Genomic DNA, 15514 nt, shown 5'->3' with positions numbered 1-15514 from the left:
ATTTCGAGCGAAAACAGGAATGATAAAAGATAGAACTAGCAAAGATCTAGCAGAAGCAGAGGACGTGAAGAAAAGATGGGTAGAATATGTCCTAGATCTATATAAGAATGGACTGCATACTACAATGCAGATGGACAAGAAGTTAATATTACTTTAGAACTTGGAGAGTGAAGTCAACTGGTCACTCGAAAATATGCTTAAAAACAAAATTGGTGGGCATGATGGAATTCCAGCAGAATTTTTCAAAGTCGTTGGAAATAATGCAGTGGAAGTGCTGCATTCACTATGTCAGAAAACTGGAGCACGCAACAGTAGCTACAAGATCAGTATTCACCCTGACCCCGAAGAAGAGAATTTCTAAAGAATGCTAAGACCTTAGAGCAATCTCATGCTAGCGAAATCATGCTCGGCTGGTCCCGGAGGAGGTTCGAGTCCTCCCTCGGGCATTGGTGTGTGTGTTTCTCCTTAGGATAATTTAGGTTAAGTAGCGTGTAAGCTTAGGGACTGATGACCTTAGCAGTTAAGTCCCATAAGATTTCACACACATTTGAACTTTTTTTTTTAAATCATGCTGAAAATCGTACTAAATAGACTTCGCCTGTATCTAGAGCACGAACGACCGAAAGAGCCAGCTGGGTGTCGTAAAGGAAGTGAAAAAAAAGATCAAATTTCCAACATTCGGGGGATTACGAAAAAGGCAAGAGAATTCCAGAAAGATCGGTATGTCTGCTTTATTGATTATGCCAAAGCCTTTGACTGTCTCGATCACAATAATTATATGAAGGACTCAAAAATATGGGGGTACTAAATCACCTCATTCGTCTCATACGGAATTCACACTTTGACCAAGAAGCCACAGTGGGAACTGTGTATGGAACAGCTAAATGGACCAAGATTAAGAAAGGGGTACTACGAGGCAGCGTATTAATACCTTATTTTTCGATTTGTATGCAGAGAACATTATGAGGAATATCGGGTTCGATGAAGAAGAAAACGAAATTAAAGTAGATGGGATAAATATAAATAGTCTTAGAACGCAGATGTTACTATACTGTTGGCAGAGAGTGAAGAAGAGTTAAAGACACTCTTGCTGAAGGTGAAGGAAGAAAGTGAGATAGCTGGTCTTAAGCTGAATGTTAAAAGAAAATTTCATGGTATATGGGAGGACAAACAATGGAGGTAGTGTCAACGTTCAATTACCTCGGTTCTCAGGTAGGAGCTGATCGTGACTGCAGCCGCGAATTCAGTAGACATTTGCTGCTTGGTAGAAAGGCAATGTCAAACCTTGACAAGGAACCAAGGACTACAGGTATCACATTTGCTACATAGATCCATCAGGAGGCATTTTCTGCTTGGTAGAAAGGCAATGTCGAACCTTGACAAGGTTTTAAGGAGTACAGATATGACTTTAGCAACAAAGATCCGTATTGTAAGGGCTATGGTCCATGGACTGCAAAGAGAACATACACGTCAGTATTAGAGCAAATCAAATCAGAGTGCTCCCTCCATGGTCTGACAGTAAAACAAAAGCTGACCTACTTTGGACACATAGTGAGAAGACACGTTTCGCGGGATAAAACACAAGCGATAGGAAAGATCGAAGTCACTAGATGAGGAGGACCTAAGAGGATGAGCTGGTACGATAGCATCACAGAAGTAATGGGATCAAACCTGGAAAGTCTACTGGAGAAAGTGCAGGATTGATGAAATTGGCGTGCTTTGGTTCAGTGGTCACGGAGAGTCGGAACCGGCTAAACGAATAGAGCGAGAGAGATAGAAAGAGAGAAAGAGAGAGAGAGAGCTATATCACGACTACTCGGAAACCATTGTACCTCTTTCAACAGAACTTGGTACATGTATATACGTATCACTTACTGTCTGTCAAAGAAGCGCTGCGAGGGTAAGAATCACCTACCTATCACAGGGGTGGAAGTGGGGATGAAAAACCAGTGTAGGCCACGACGCTCAATTACCCACCAGTATCTGAGAACGAATGAATTTAGTGACTGGAAATAAGTTTTTACTCCCTAACACGCTCACATAATGATGAAAGGGAAAACGTTTATCGCTCACTACATGGACACCATCTTTTGTTTTTGACTTAAAGGTACCTTCTTTTGCAAAAAAATTGCATTTTATACCTTCATTAACAATTATAACACGTTTACGAAATGATGAGAGGCGAAACAATGATTTGTATTCATTACTGCTACTCGAAAACAAAAATTTACATAAAGCTTGTAAAATGGAACTTAGAAAAAGGGTGCGCAAATAAGGACATCCACAAAAAGGTGCTATAAATATTGTAATGAAACAGCTTAAAACAATTCAAAATGTTAGACAAGTCCACAAAAAGCCACTTTCGTACATTTATGCGAGAAATCTGAAATTATTTACTGTAATCGGGAACGTAAGTAGCTCCTTCAAGAGGCAGAACAACTAAGTGTGCCCACATCTGGTACGAAACACATTTAATCCACACCTCACCACTCCTGTCTTCAGAGAATTTTTCATTGCGAAAGATGCAACTTGCTTCGCTTAAGTCATCAAGGTCATTACCTCTGTCCACAATGTGGAGGTTGCCGGAAACTGAAGAGTCCGATGATGAACAAGATAGTTTTGAGTAACCAATTTTCTTTTTTGCGGGCCTTTGGACTCTGCACCTCTGCCTGCAGGGCGGCTCTAACCCGAGAGAAAGTCAACGATCTATTCTTGACATCACTTTTGTCAAGCCACTTTGTCAACTGAACTTTGTATGGAGTTCCAGTTATATGGCAGGTGGTTGCTGCTTTTCGTACCCGTGTTGTGGTTCTCTTCTTAATGTTGGGGACACGAGATACGTCGAATGGTGAAAATGCATTTGTTGAAGTCCCTGGATATCTGCCCAGTGTACCATTGGCTTCATCAAGTGGCATATCTAGAGCTTGATGTGACTCTTCATCAGGATGACTCGAAGAAGAAGCAGATGATTCCGATGGTCCTGAGACAGCAAGTAGAGAAGCGTGTGATTCAAAACAGAGCAAGTTTTTCCTGCAACCAACTCAGCAACTATGAAATCAGTGTCTGTGAAGATGCAACGGTTCATAGGGTATAACCCAGTTACTTTGACTCCGTTTATTGCCATCTCAGCTGACTGGGTACGAAGTTAGGGTTGGCCGAAAACCTCCATAACGTCATAAGGTGTGAGAGGAAGCTCATTGTGATGGAACGATACTCTCACTGCCTCGCTGTAGTCCGTTTTCAGAGGTCCCAAAAACATCTCATCTAGAGGCTACAGTTTGTGGCTGCAGTGTGGAGGAACTTAGGTGATAGTAACGTGGTGTTCTTCCGCCAAGTTAATCTCATCTGGATTTCGAACGTGCCTGTAATGAGGAGAACAGGCCTTTGTTCAGTCGGGCATGTTTTCTTAATGAAGCGAACGAACCATTCAGTGAACAAATTGTTTTGAACCCATCCTGAAGTAAGGTCTCTACCAATTGCACTAGGGGGGGCAGCATGTCATTAGAGCTTGAGACATGTTGGTTCTGAGGCAAATTATCGTTAGTGGGACATAATGTCCCGAAGCACTCATGCATGCAATAACTGTGACTTTAGCCCCTGTTTCTGCAGACGTTAGAGCTGTATTTCGTTTCTTCCCTTTCATCCCTATCACTTTTGGAATTTTGCTTTGGACAATGGACAGACCTGTCTCGTCCTCGTTATACACTCGATATGCTAGATATGAGTGTTTGTTGGAATCGTCTGCCAATAAATCAAAGAAAACCATCACATTCTCTTTATGGAAGCCTAAGGCCCTGGCACATGAAATTCCACGAGGTTTGTGAATTGGCAGCTGATCCGTGTGTCGCCCAAGAAAAAGGTCAGCCCAAGCTCGTCAGACTATTTCTCTAGGCAAGTAAACATTCCATTGTTCTCATATCAGCTGAAGTGCCCCCAAATAATTTTTGTTCCATCTCTAAGAGATAAGAAACTAGCTGTTTGTCGAGGTCTGCATTTAAAATCGGTTTCCTTCCAAACCTTACCTCTTTAAGCTCTTACTCTGGGATTTTATCAAGTTTAAGAAATCTCTGCAAAGTCGTACGAGACACTCCGAATGTTCTTGCAGCACCTTTCACAGGAGCCTCGTTTGCCGTCACAGCTTCTAGGACAGGAACCATCGGAGATTTATCCCACTGATGCTACTGGTTCTTGCATTCATAGCGTTTCTTCGTTCTCAGCATTGTGCAAGGACGAACATAAGCACTAGGGTTTATTATTGCAATTTGAAAATTCTATTTATTTGTTTGCTGCTGTGTGAGCTGTATAAATGAACTTTAGACCAAATTCGACAAGTCATACCCCCATAAAATTATTTAAATGTTTTACATTGTTTAACAGAAGAGATGGCGTAATTACGGGTCCTCCTTAAATAGTGGACCATTTTTATACGAACCCAATGGGCCCATGTTTACACCAACCATTCTTAAGCAACGTGGCCACTATCACGTCTAATCTAGAAGCGTGTGTAACGTAAAAAGTGCTTCAAAAAATAGCTTAGGATTCCGTTATTCCGGGTATCACTGAAAAATTATTTTAAACTAATCAGAAGGATGTAAAAAGAAAATGAGTTCACATACCTGCCTAACGTTTGCAATCCTGAACAAATATCAATTCACATAGTAACCGACGCTGTAACTGCAATGCTTGAAACAATGCTTCCAACTGTTCTCTGCTACAGTTTATCAATAAGAGTCATTGTTTTCAGTCCTGGTCGCCAGACTGCAGCGCTTCCCATACCCTCTTCGTGAGGGGTACCCATAATTACATCTGTGCCCATTTTTACACCTGTTCCTCTATAAAAACATAATCCATGATATATGACGTCGTAAGCACCGACGTGATTTCCCTAAATCGCTCCAGGCAAATGCCGGGATGGTTCCTTTGAAAGGGCACGGCCGACTTCCTTCCCCGTCCTTCCTTAATCCAATGAGACCGATGACCTCGCTGTATGGTCTCTTCCCCCAAACAATCCAATCCAATCCGTAAGCACCGATATACGTAAAAAACGGTCACATGATGTATGACGTCTAAATTTATTGTTACTAACCCACTGAACCCATTTCGATGATATTTTGTGAACAGGTAGCTTGAAGCCTGAGGAAGAATACAGGTGACTGAATGTGTGTAATACAAGATACTTATTGATCTGAAGAATATTACGCGAGTTTGATCGTAATCGTCTTTGTGAAAATGCTTTTCTCGCTTGATGTGTGCTACTAGATACTAGTCAAAGTAATGAATACAATGCCTATACAATCTTCAATATGCTCATTCCATACTTCCACAATATTTGTTGTGTAATGTACACGTTGCGAAATGATTAGCTACTGTGCGCAGTATGCAGTTTTATACAACGAGAGAACTAAGTGACTCGCTACAAACTTTACACACAATTTCCGAGTTGTACGAGAATTTTTCTCGCTGACAAGCTCCACAAAATGGTGAAAGGAAGAAAGTTTATATCTTACTACATTTTCGCTGGGCATACTGTAAAACTGTCGCGTTAGGCATGACGTCATGACGTTTACATTTGTTGCTTCTTTGCTACTAACTCTATTCGCAACACATTTAGCACAAAGTATGCACTTTCGCTGCTGCATGAACCTACAAAATTGTGTCATTGTACGACAAACAGCTAAAGAGATATGAAGGAAGGAGAAGATGAACCGAGAGGAGGAGACTGACAAAGAAAGGGGAGAAGATAGATAGGGAGGAGGGGAGGAAGAGGAAATAGAAAGGAAAGAGGAGGAGATGGACAGAGAGAAGAGGAGGAGGAGGTGAGTGGAGAGACAGAAGAGGGGGAGATGGGCATGGAGAGGGAAGAAGATGAGGCAGACAAGGAAAAGAAAGTGGAAAGATGTACGAAGAGACAGAAAAGAGGAGTTGGAAAGAGTAAAGGAGAGAGAGGGAGAAAATGGGCTAGACATAGGAAAGAAAGAGGAGGAATTGGGGGGACGAGGAAATCGGCTGAGGAGGGGAGGAAATGGACAGGGATAAGTGGAAGAGGAGCTGCGCAGAGTAATGAAAGAAGATGGACAGAGAGAGGGCGAGGAGGAGTTAGACAGAAAAAGGGAAGAGGAAGAGATGGACAAGGAAAAGGGCGGAAGAGAAGATGGACGCAGAATTGGAAGACGGGGAGAGGGACAGAGAGAAGAAGAGGTGATGGACAGAGAAGGGTCAGAGTAGATGGTCACAGGGAAGGTGTTGGAGGAAATGGCTAAGAGAATTGAAAAAAAAATACATGCAAGGACAATGGCTGGTGAGCCGTGACGCCATTGAATTAGTAGGCTGTTCTGTCTGGTGTTACTGGCTCAGGTGTAGTATCAACTATCCCTCTTGCGTCGCCATTGCCAATATCTATGAAGAAGAATTGGTATCTGTGGATTGTGTCCTTAGAAGGTACTTGCTTGCCGATATATATACGAGGTTTGCTGGCCTGAGAGGGATGCTCAAAGTTTGGGGATTGGCGGTAGCGTCGCGACAAGAGGTGGTCACGAGCTCCGAGCGCAAGAAGGCCTTGCGCAGAGCGAAGATACCGCGTTCTTCACCGGGGTCAGCATCGACTACAAGCAGCAGGCCGACCTTCCGTCGGCATTCGTGGCGGACGACCGCTCGTGGCCTGACTGCCCTCTTCTACCTGACTTTCATCGGCACCACTCAATAACCGCTGCGACGCACCTTGGATCCATGGAACCGGTTGTTGATAAAGAGGACTAACACTTTGTAATCCTCGTGGTGATTTGTTTCATTGTTCACATGCCCTCCTTATTATTTTTTGGTTTGTACCCGACCCTCAGAGTTTTACGACGGCGGCTCTTTGGTCGTAGATATAGGCAGTGGTATTGTATAAGTCACTAGTTGTCATTTGAAAATTAGTCCTGTTATTATATGGCCTTTCCTTTCTGGTTTGTACCTGATCATTAATGTTCTAATTAATCAGCTCTTGGTCGTAAATATAGCCAGAACAATTCTACTAAGGCACAAGTTGCCTTTAAACAAAAGAGGGAGTTCATTAAATTTGGACATGCAGTCGCGCAAATAAAATGTGAACTAAAATAATGGACTATTCATTACGCCGCGAGAAGTTTAAATGCATAAAAGAGGGACCTTGTGGTTAGGTTTAGCTGTTAACCGGTTCAATTGTTTGATTTTAATTGCATTTCTCTGTCATTAGTTAAAATCTGAACAAGCTGTTGTACTAAGCTGTTCGTTTCCGTGTTTGAAAGACCCGGTCATTATTTGCGTATTTCAACTGCGTATATTTCTGGTTCCGTCGAGTGAGTTCTCTTGTAAGAAGTGTTCACAAGTGATGTTTTAAGACGTTCCTACATAGCGGTCTTAACAACTGACCATGGGTTTAACCTTGAAAATATCACCAACCAACTGTCACCAGAGCTTTAGTCAAAATAAAATTGTCAGAAAGGACGGGTTGCCGATTGAATTTAAGAGGTTGGTTGCTTTGAAGTAAGCCTTACCATTGTCATATTTTTTGCTAATATGTTTAACCCTTAAGCACAGATGCGCATCTTAACTGCGAACCTTTCGACATACAGCTTTCAAATTGAAAGTTAAGTCACTTGTTTTGAGTTATTGAATTACTCTCATCATCGCTCATGCTTATATAGTTTTCATGTGTTGCAGAAGAGCATTTAATAAGACATACTGCGTCCAGCGCGGTAGTAAACACATCTGTTTCACACGATAACGGCGGGCTGTAAGTCCGGCCTTGTTGTATTCATTGTCATATTTTGCAATACAGCACTTCAGATACCTTTTTCAAAGATGAAAAGCTTATTCAACTTAAGATTTAAGGCCAAAAGAATTTGGCAAATTTGTTCATTGTTAAGGACAATTTTATGTCCAAATGCTTCGATTATCTGCAAAACACATTTTATATATCGTTAATTAAACAGGTTGTCTGAAAGAAAGTGATATTGGTGGGTCCTCCCTTCCATGTTTTCCGTAATTCCAATAAGTTCCACGTATCAAATGCTAAATAGACATTGTTGTCACCATCCCTGAATATACTATGTTGCCTTTATTTACCAGTTTGAAACCTCGGTTGTACTTAGGTTCTAGTCCGACACAAATTTTGCTTTGAAGCTAGAATTTACGAATCTTTTTAATCTCACTGTCACTGTAAGCGGAGTATATATAAACATTTCTCGGTTTATGTTACCTCTTCTTGTTGTTCTTCTGGTCTTTAATTTTTATAGAATATGTACCGGGACATCCTCCTTTAGCATTACTTTTCCTCCACAGTAGTTGTCGATACCAGTATAGTTTTTTGAATTTTGGACAGGTCAGTATTATCTCAGTGGCTTTTCTGTAAACTTTCATATAGTTTTATACACAATGTGTTATATTTAAGCTAAAATTTATAAATAGAAATTACTTTATCTTCGATGATATAATCAACGAGTACAGGCTCTAAATGTACAGTTAAAATAATTTTTCAAATTAAGAATTATTTGACACACTTACTGTTTCCATTATTAATTATGCAATCTAGTACTATGTTTACTATGTATATTTCTGGATTAATTTATGAAATAATAATCAAAATTAAAGAAAATTCATTTCTCAAGAAAAACTGCAAACCCTTTGGAATATCGTTACAACTGCAGAGTGAAGTAGTAGTAAGCATGCCTCTGATGTGATCGGACGTATTTTTGTATTTTGGACGAACAATGTAATGTTAATGTGAAAATGCGAAAGACAATTGGATATACTAAAATGTGACAAAATATATCAATTTAAAAAATTATGCAACAACAGTCTTCAGATTTATTTAGATCAATTCAACCATGAGGACTTAAAATGTGAGAATTTCAGCTTCAAGAACCAGACCATTGGAGCCAACTCTACACGTAAAGCTAAGTAAACTAGAAAGTTTATTGGAATCTTCACTTCTCTCAAATTTTTCTTAAAAGACTTTGCTTATTGCGGACAATAACTGGAATTATGAAGGAGGGGGGACATTTGAAATACATATTATATCTCTCATTTCAAATTATTCAATTTATTTCACGGCTGTCCCTACACTCTTTTCACAGTCTAACGTCCGTAGATTAAGTACAACTGTAGTTACTGATGTTCGTGCACCACATTTAGAATTTTGTAATCTATGGCCTGTCGCTAGTGAACGTCTGCGACTGTGTGCTACTCCCTGTTGTCTTGCTGTTTTGCTTTACGATTTGCTTTCTGGTACTCTACAGTCATTAGAAATTTTCCTTACTCTCCTGGTAGTCTTCTTTGCTTGATCAAACCACCTGTTGGCTTCTCTCCCACGTGGTCTTCTGCCCTTAACTTTTCCCTGCACGATGGTCTTCTCTAAATTACCCCCTTTCCTTCTCAAGGTGTGCCTAAGGAACTGAAGGTATCTTTGGCTGACACGAGAAGATTACCTTCTTGTGATTTTAAGTTCTTGTATTACTGAAACATTTGTTCTCTCTTGTGCCCACGGTACACGTAGCATCCTCCGCCAATATAGCGATTATGCTTAAATGACTGGAAGTATTACCATCCGTATTTCCAACACACGAGCAACAAATGTTATAAATTAGTCAAATATAAAAGATATATAATACAGTGAATACAGTTAGGTAGACGACATCAGAGTGGATCAATCTGCAAAGCATTAATAAATAGAGTTCTCTACATTTCACTGTAGACAGACAGCTCATTCCACGATGCTACACTGATACGCCAAAACAGTATGTTCGCCGCCCATCACGAGCCTGCATGTCGTCTGATTGCGTTGTGTAATGTGACACGGTAAGGAAAGTATATAAGTGGATTAAAGAGGGATGGGGTTTCAGTCTAGTGACGACACGGGCCGCAAATGGGGAAATCTCCTGGCTCAAGAGATTCTGACAAAGGTGGCTGTGCCTGTGAACGAGTATCACGAAAACGACGTAGCTGATCGAATGGTCCCGTGCTACTGTAGTGACCGTCTATGGAAAGTGATGGACTGACTGTGAAGTACCAAGGGCGACCAGTGTTTGGATGCCCACGACTCTTCACAGAACATGTGATTTGGAGTCATGTCTGCTCTGTGAAGCTGGATAGGTGGCAGTCTGTGGTATTTCTGCAGAAAGAGCACAGTGCTTGTGCACGTGAAAGAGTTTCGGAGCATATCGTTCTTTGTACATAGCTGAACACGGAGCTTCGCAGCAGCCTACCGGTTCGTTTTGACATGCTGGCCCAATGACATTCCAGTCGAGATCGGACCGTGGATCAACGGAAACGTGTCGCCTTCTCAGATGAATCACGTTTTAGCTACAAAAGGTCGATGGCCGTCTCTACAAACGCCATCATTCAAACTAACGGCGGTTCGAAATGAGCACTGCGCCGAGGACGCCAGCTGGTGGGAGCACATTATGCTATGGGATACACTCTGCTGCTCTCCTCACATTGATCCTGTGGTAGTAATCGGACAAGTTGATAGTTTTGGACCCCTTGTACCCCTTCACGCTTGATATCTTCCCCGGCGGCAATGTCATCTTCCAGCAGAATAATTCTGTGTGTCTCAAAACAGGAATCGTGCTACAGTGGTTTGAGCAGCATGGTAGGCTTGGCCACGAAATTCGCTTGATGTGAATCCTATGCATCACATTTGGGTCGCCATCAGGCGGCATCACAAGCTACACAGATTATCATCCTACTTCTTAAGGAAATTGAATGACTTGTGCGTTCGCAACTGGTGCGACACACCTCCACAAACTTGTCAATAAACTGTCGAATCCGTAACACGCAAAATCGGTGACATATTGCGTTCCACAGACGGACCAACAAGTTGTTCAAATGGTTCAAATGGTTCTGAGCACTATGGGACTTAACATCTGAGGTAACCAGTCCCCTAGACTTAGAACTACTTAAACCTAACTAACCTAAGGACACCACACACATCCACGCCCGAGGTAGGATTCGATCTGCGACCGTAGCAGCAGCGTGGTTCCGGACTCAAGAGCCTAGAACCGCTCTTCCACAGCGGCCGGCTAAACAAGTTATTAAGCAGGTGGTCATAATGTTCTGGCGCGTCAGTGTAGATGTCCATGGAACGTAAATTGAATTGTACAACAGTAGTACATGTCTTCTATAATTGCTTTCTGAGGTATGGCTATGTCAACTCGAAGTTGTATCAGAATATTAATGAAAGTGAAAGAAAGATAAAAAGGTGCGAAGCTTTACTTTGCTTCAGTTTCACACTACCAAAATCATTTATGACTGCCAAAATTCTAACTTTAACAGACAGAGCGCATACTGAGGGACGAGACGGTAAAACAAACAGTGGCGGATCAGTGCGGTTTTTAATCTTCTGTTGGGTGTCTCCTTTGCAAGTGGCTGCGTCATTCAAAACTAATTAGCAGTAGATTCTACTCTTCCATTCACAAAATTTCATTGAAACTTTGGTCCGTAGCGTAGCTAAATAACATAGCAAACGATCAACGATTCAGTGGGTTTCAAAGGGAGAGTTCAAAATTAACGCTGTGGCTGGCTCAATGATATTTGTTCGACAGTTTTATTTGGTGGTTTCGAACTAGTGTAGCCCTTTAATTCGTTACACAGTCGTTCTAATGTTTATACTGCTTCGCCTCCCCTTCCCCCCTCCCCCAGGCAGTGACATGATCCCAGTAAAGAGTCGTCGTTAATCTCTCTGGTCATTTTATTCATGCGTGATTATTATTTTCCAATGATACTCAATCAGATTTCGGTCTGCCTAACACACAATCACACTGTTATGCCTATCAAACAGTGGTATTTTTTGAACACTCGAGGAATGAGACAACGGAGTCTCTCGCGAAAATTTTTGCTAGATTATAGAAACCGATATTGTAGACGTTGGAACGGAAGCTTTTGCACGGTAAACAAGAATCGACGTAACAGAGTTACGGGTAACTGCATGTAATCAACGTAGTACAAGCTACCTTTCCTCAGTGTTCACAGCGGATAAAACTTGGTAGCAATTACATTACTTAAAACACCGTGAACTCATATTGTAATAAAATATCACCAATTAGATATTCATATGCAGCATCAATAGTCCTGGCAAGTGTGACAGTGTTTTTCGGATTGTATTGCGTAGATCCACTTCTCTGTGGAACGAGAGGAAAAATATTTTTTGCTTTTACGCCTTATCGGTTACAGAGTACGTCATCAAATAACATAATTTTAGAAATCATCGTAATTATTTTAACTAGTGTAGTGTGGTTCTGGGCGAAAAGTGCTGACATTAGCATTAGCTCTGTTTTATCGGTGGTGCTATGACAGCTGAGACAGTTGCGTCTGTTACATTTCGTTGGCGTCAGCATTAGCGCTTCCAGGGTCATTCCAGGAGTCACATCCTGCCGCGTGCCAGGATCAAGGAGAGGAGGGTTCCCCATCCCTCCTGCACCTCTGAAAACTTTCCATGGAGAGCCACCAACCCTTTCACTGGCGATGCCCCCACCCTCAATATGCACCCAATGTCATGTAATCTAGGATCCCCACTCCCTGAACAGTAACGAGATAGTGGGCACATCATCATTTGCTGTTCAGAATGAAGTGCTGCCAGCAGTTGCATCTCATTGACAGTAGTCAGGGATACAAGATATGGAGGGAAATCTCGTACAACATATGTCACTGCTTATGCAACTTTCTCATTTTGTACACTGGTATGTATTCTGTAAATTTCTCTGTCACTCGTTTACCTTACTCTGTGGATTGTGAAGTATTCTTGTGCTCATGATGTAAATATTTTTCAACACATTTTCTGATGATGGGCCATGCCCCAAACGCGTAATAAGAGTTTGCATTCAATACTACATTTCAATGGAACACCAAGATCTGGTATCAACGATCAGTCAGCATTATATATATTTATTGGATAAATTACAACTGTAAAATACGCATGAATCTTTTTTCGGATTCCCTTTCCTGCCTCTTTGAACCACTAGAAGAATAACGCGAGGAGTAACTAGCTGGACAGAGGTCTCAAGAATGCATGCTTATTGAGATGACTGTGGCAGGATCGAGTATTCGAATTACTTCAAAGAACGGGAAGTTAAGGTCAGCTGCACACGCAAAAGTTTCATATTCCCTTCGTCTGACAGCAATAGGTGTTGTACTTTCGAAATCAATTTATCCAGCACAGTCTTATGCACTTCTTCTCCTTGTCCTAGAACGCACGAGTTGTTTTGTGTAGGACTTCGAACTTGAATCAGCTCCTGTCTAGCGTGCATCAAAATTGATTGCTGTCTTGAAGGAAGCCCCTTAACATTGAGGGTGGAATACACGCACTTGAGGAGTTATCTGTCGATCCGTCTTTAAACCATCCTCCGTTTTGCTGAGCGTTCAGATCCGATGTTGTTGCAGAGACGTGTGTCTTGAGTATAGATGTGATATACACGTTTCTGGTGCGGTCGATTTCAGCTCCATTGAGTTTGTATCATATTTCTTGCAATAGAATAGCGAACGCATTACGTGCAGGGCGCGATGATACTGGGAGCCCCGCGGGTATCTTAGGTGTAATTATTCCCTCCAAATAAAGGAAGCTTTTGCTTAGAGGTGGCAGTCCATCTTGATGGTGAATAATAATCCTTACCTCGTCATTATTACTGAACGTTACTGAGGCTAACGGTTTGTGGGAGTGAAGTTCTTGGCTGACGACCCACTCGTCTTACTGGAGTCGTTTCTTAGAGTGACGTCACTGCAAGGTTTCATTCCAACGGCTTTAAGATATTCGTAACTCTTCCAGGCTATCGCGATCTGCTTCCGCTGAAAAGTGGTCTTCTAATGGTCAGGTAAATCGTATTTATACTCAATATCCATAATTTTGCTTCGAATGAAGACATTTTATAAACCCCGAAAAACGATAAGATTTACTTTTTGATGTACAGTATTGAGCTCGAGATGGTTTGACGTCTTATCAGTCACAGGGAGGTACACCGGATTACCGGGACCCTCTGCAATTTTGTAATCAGGGCCCACTATAGGAGCTAATGCGCAAGTAATCAACCGTTAAATTAGGAATTCGTCGCGATATTACACTCTACAGAGTAGTGGTAACTGGCAGAATGTCCTCTGGCTGATTCGACTCGTAAATTTTGTGAGTACTATGCTCCAGACGTTGTCCACCGGGAAACCTAGTAGCCATCTTATAGAAACTTTATGACTAAATTCCTTTATGACTAAATTCTACTGCCTCTGCTGTTGCTTTAACCTCTGTTTCAAACGTTTTACGTTTGCATGTAGCTCAAATCCTTTTACAAATCACTTTACACCAAGGTTTAAATTGTCAGTGTCACAACGGCCAGGAGGTATTACTACAACTACCGAACTCCCCAGATATAGTTAATTATTTACATCAGTGACATTAGCTATTTTGTATGTTTCCATATCGATTAGTGCTACACTCCACTTCCCCCTGCTCAGGCCTTATATCGACGAATGAGTCAAAATAATAGATTTTCTTCTTTAAACATACGTAACTCACTGAGTTTCATATCCCTCCTACAAATCAGTAGTGCGATTATATTCATCAATGATTTGTGTTAGGATTTTTACCCGTTGGTAGATCCCTTTGGTATTAAATTCCTTCCACATCAGGTTTTTGATCGTCAATACTAGCTTTCAAATGAGAGAATGTTGAGTAGCGATTTATCCCATATCGTTCTAACGCCACTTCGAAATGCCTGTTTTAAAATTCAGCTCCAATATCAGTCCAAAAGTTCCAGTGTGCAATAGTTGCTCATAAACCTCCGAAAGCTCCTTCCATGTCTTTGTCTTTACAGGTAGGGCTCAAGAGAATGTATTTGTGACAGTTAGAATGTTCTTGAATCCGTTATTCCCTCTTGAGTAAACTCGGATCATCCAATCCTTGTATTATTACATGTAGGCCCACATATTTTCCGCGAGTCAATCTGCGAAGCTCATAAACAGCTGTCTCCTTAATTATTCTATGATGCGTTTTTCCCGAATCTCAGATATGCGTGATAATATTTCGTCCATGTAACCAGTGTTTCCTACGACATCTGGTGCTGTAAGTAGTCGGAATCTATGTATGATTTCGTTCGGGTCATTGTAATATCTATATTCTTGAGCTATATTGTTCAGGCTTTAATGTTCAGCCCCTTTACCTGCACTATGTGCAGCTGCTGCCATTGGCTTATAGATATTTTTTATTAGTCACTGTTTTAGGTCAGGCGTAATACTTGACAATGCACTTTTACATCTCTCTGCTAGGGTACATTTTTTGACATCCTACGGTTTTAAGAATATTAGCTGTGGGTACTTGCCTAACATATATGGCACCTTCCTACTGACTCCTTATGTTCTATTGATATCAGCATTACTTTAACGATTGACGGAGTCACTAAGAGCATCTATTCCTCATCTTCTGCTTCTTCTACTTGTTCACTTGTGCCTACTTCCATAGTACGAGGCAGCACTGTCGGTTACGGTCTCAAACGTTATCGAGAAATACTGATCTCGT

The sequence above is a fragment of the Schistocerca serialis genome, chromosome 1 (genome assembly GCF_023864345.2).
Source record: "Schistocerca serialis cubense isolate TAMUIC-IGC-003099 chromosome 1, iqSchSeri2.2, whole genome shotgun sequence".
In the NCBI taxonomy this organism is placed as follows: Eukaryota; Metazoa; Arthropoda; class Insecta; order Orthoptera; family Acrididae; genus Schistocerca; species Schistocerca serialis.
Note: the sequence above shows the minus strand (reverse complement) of the source record.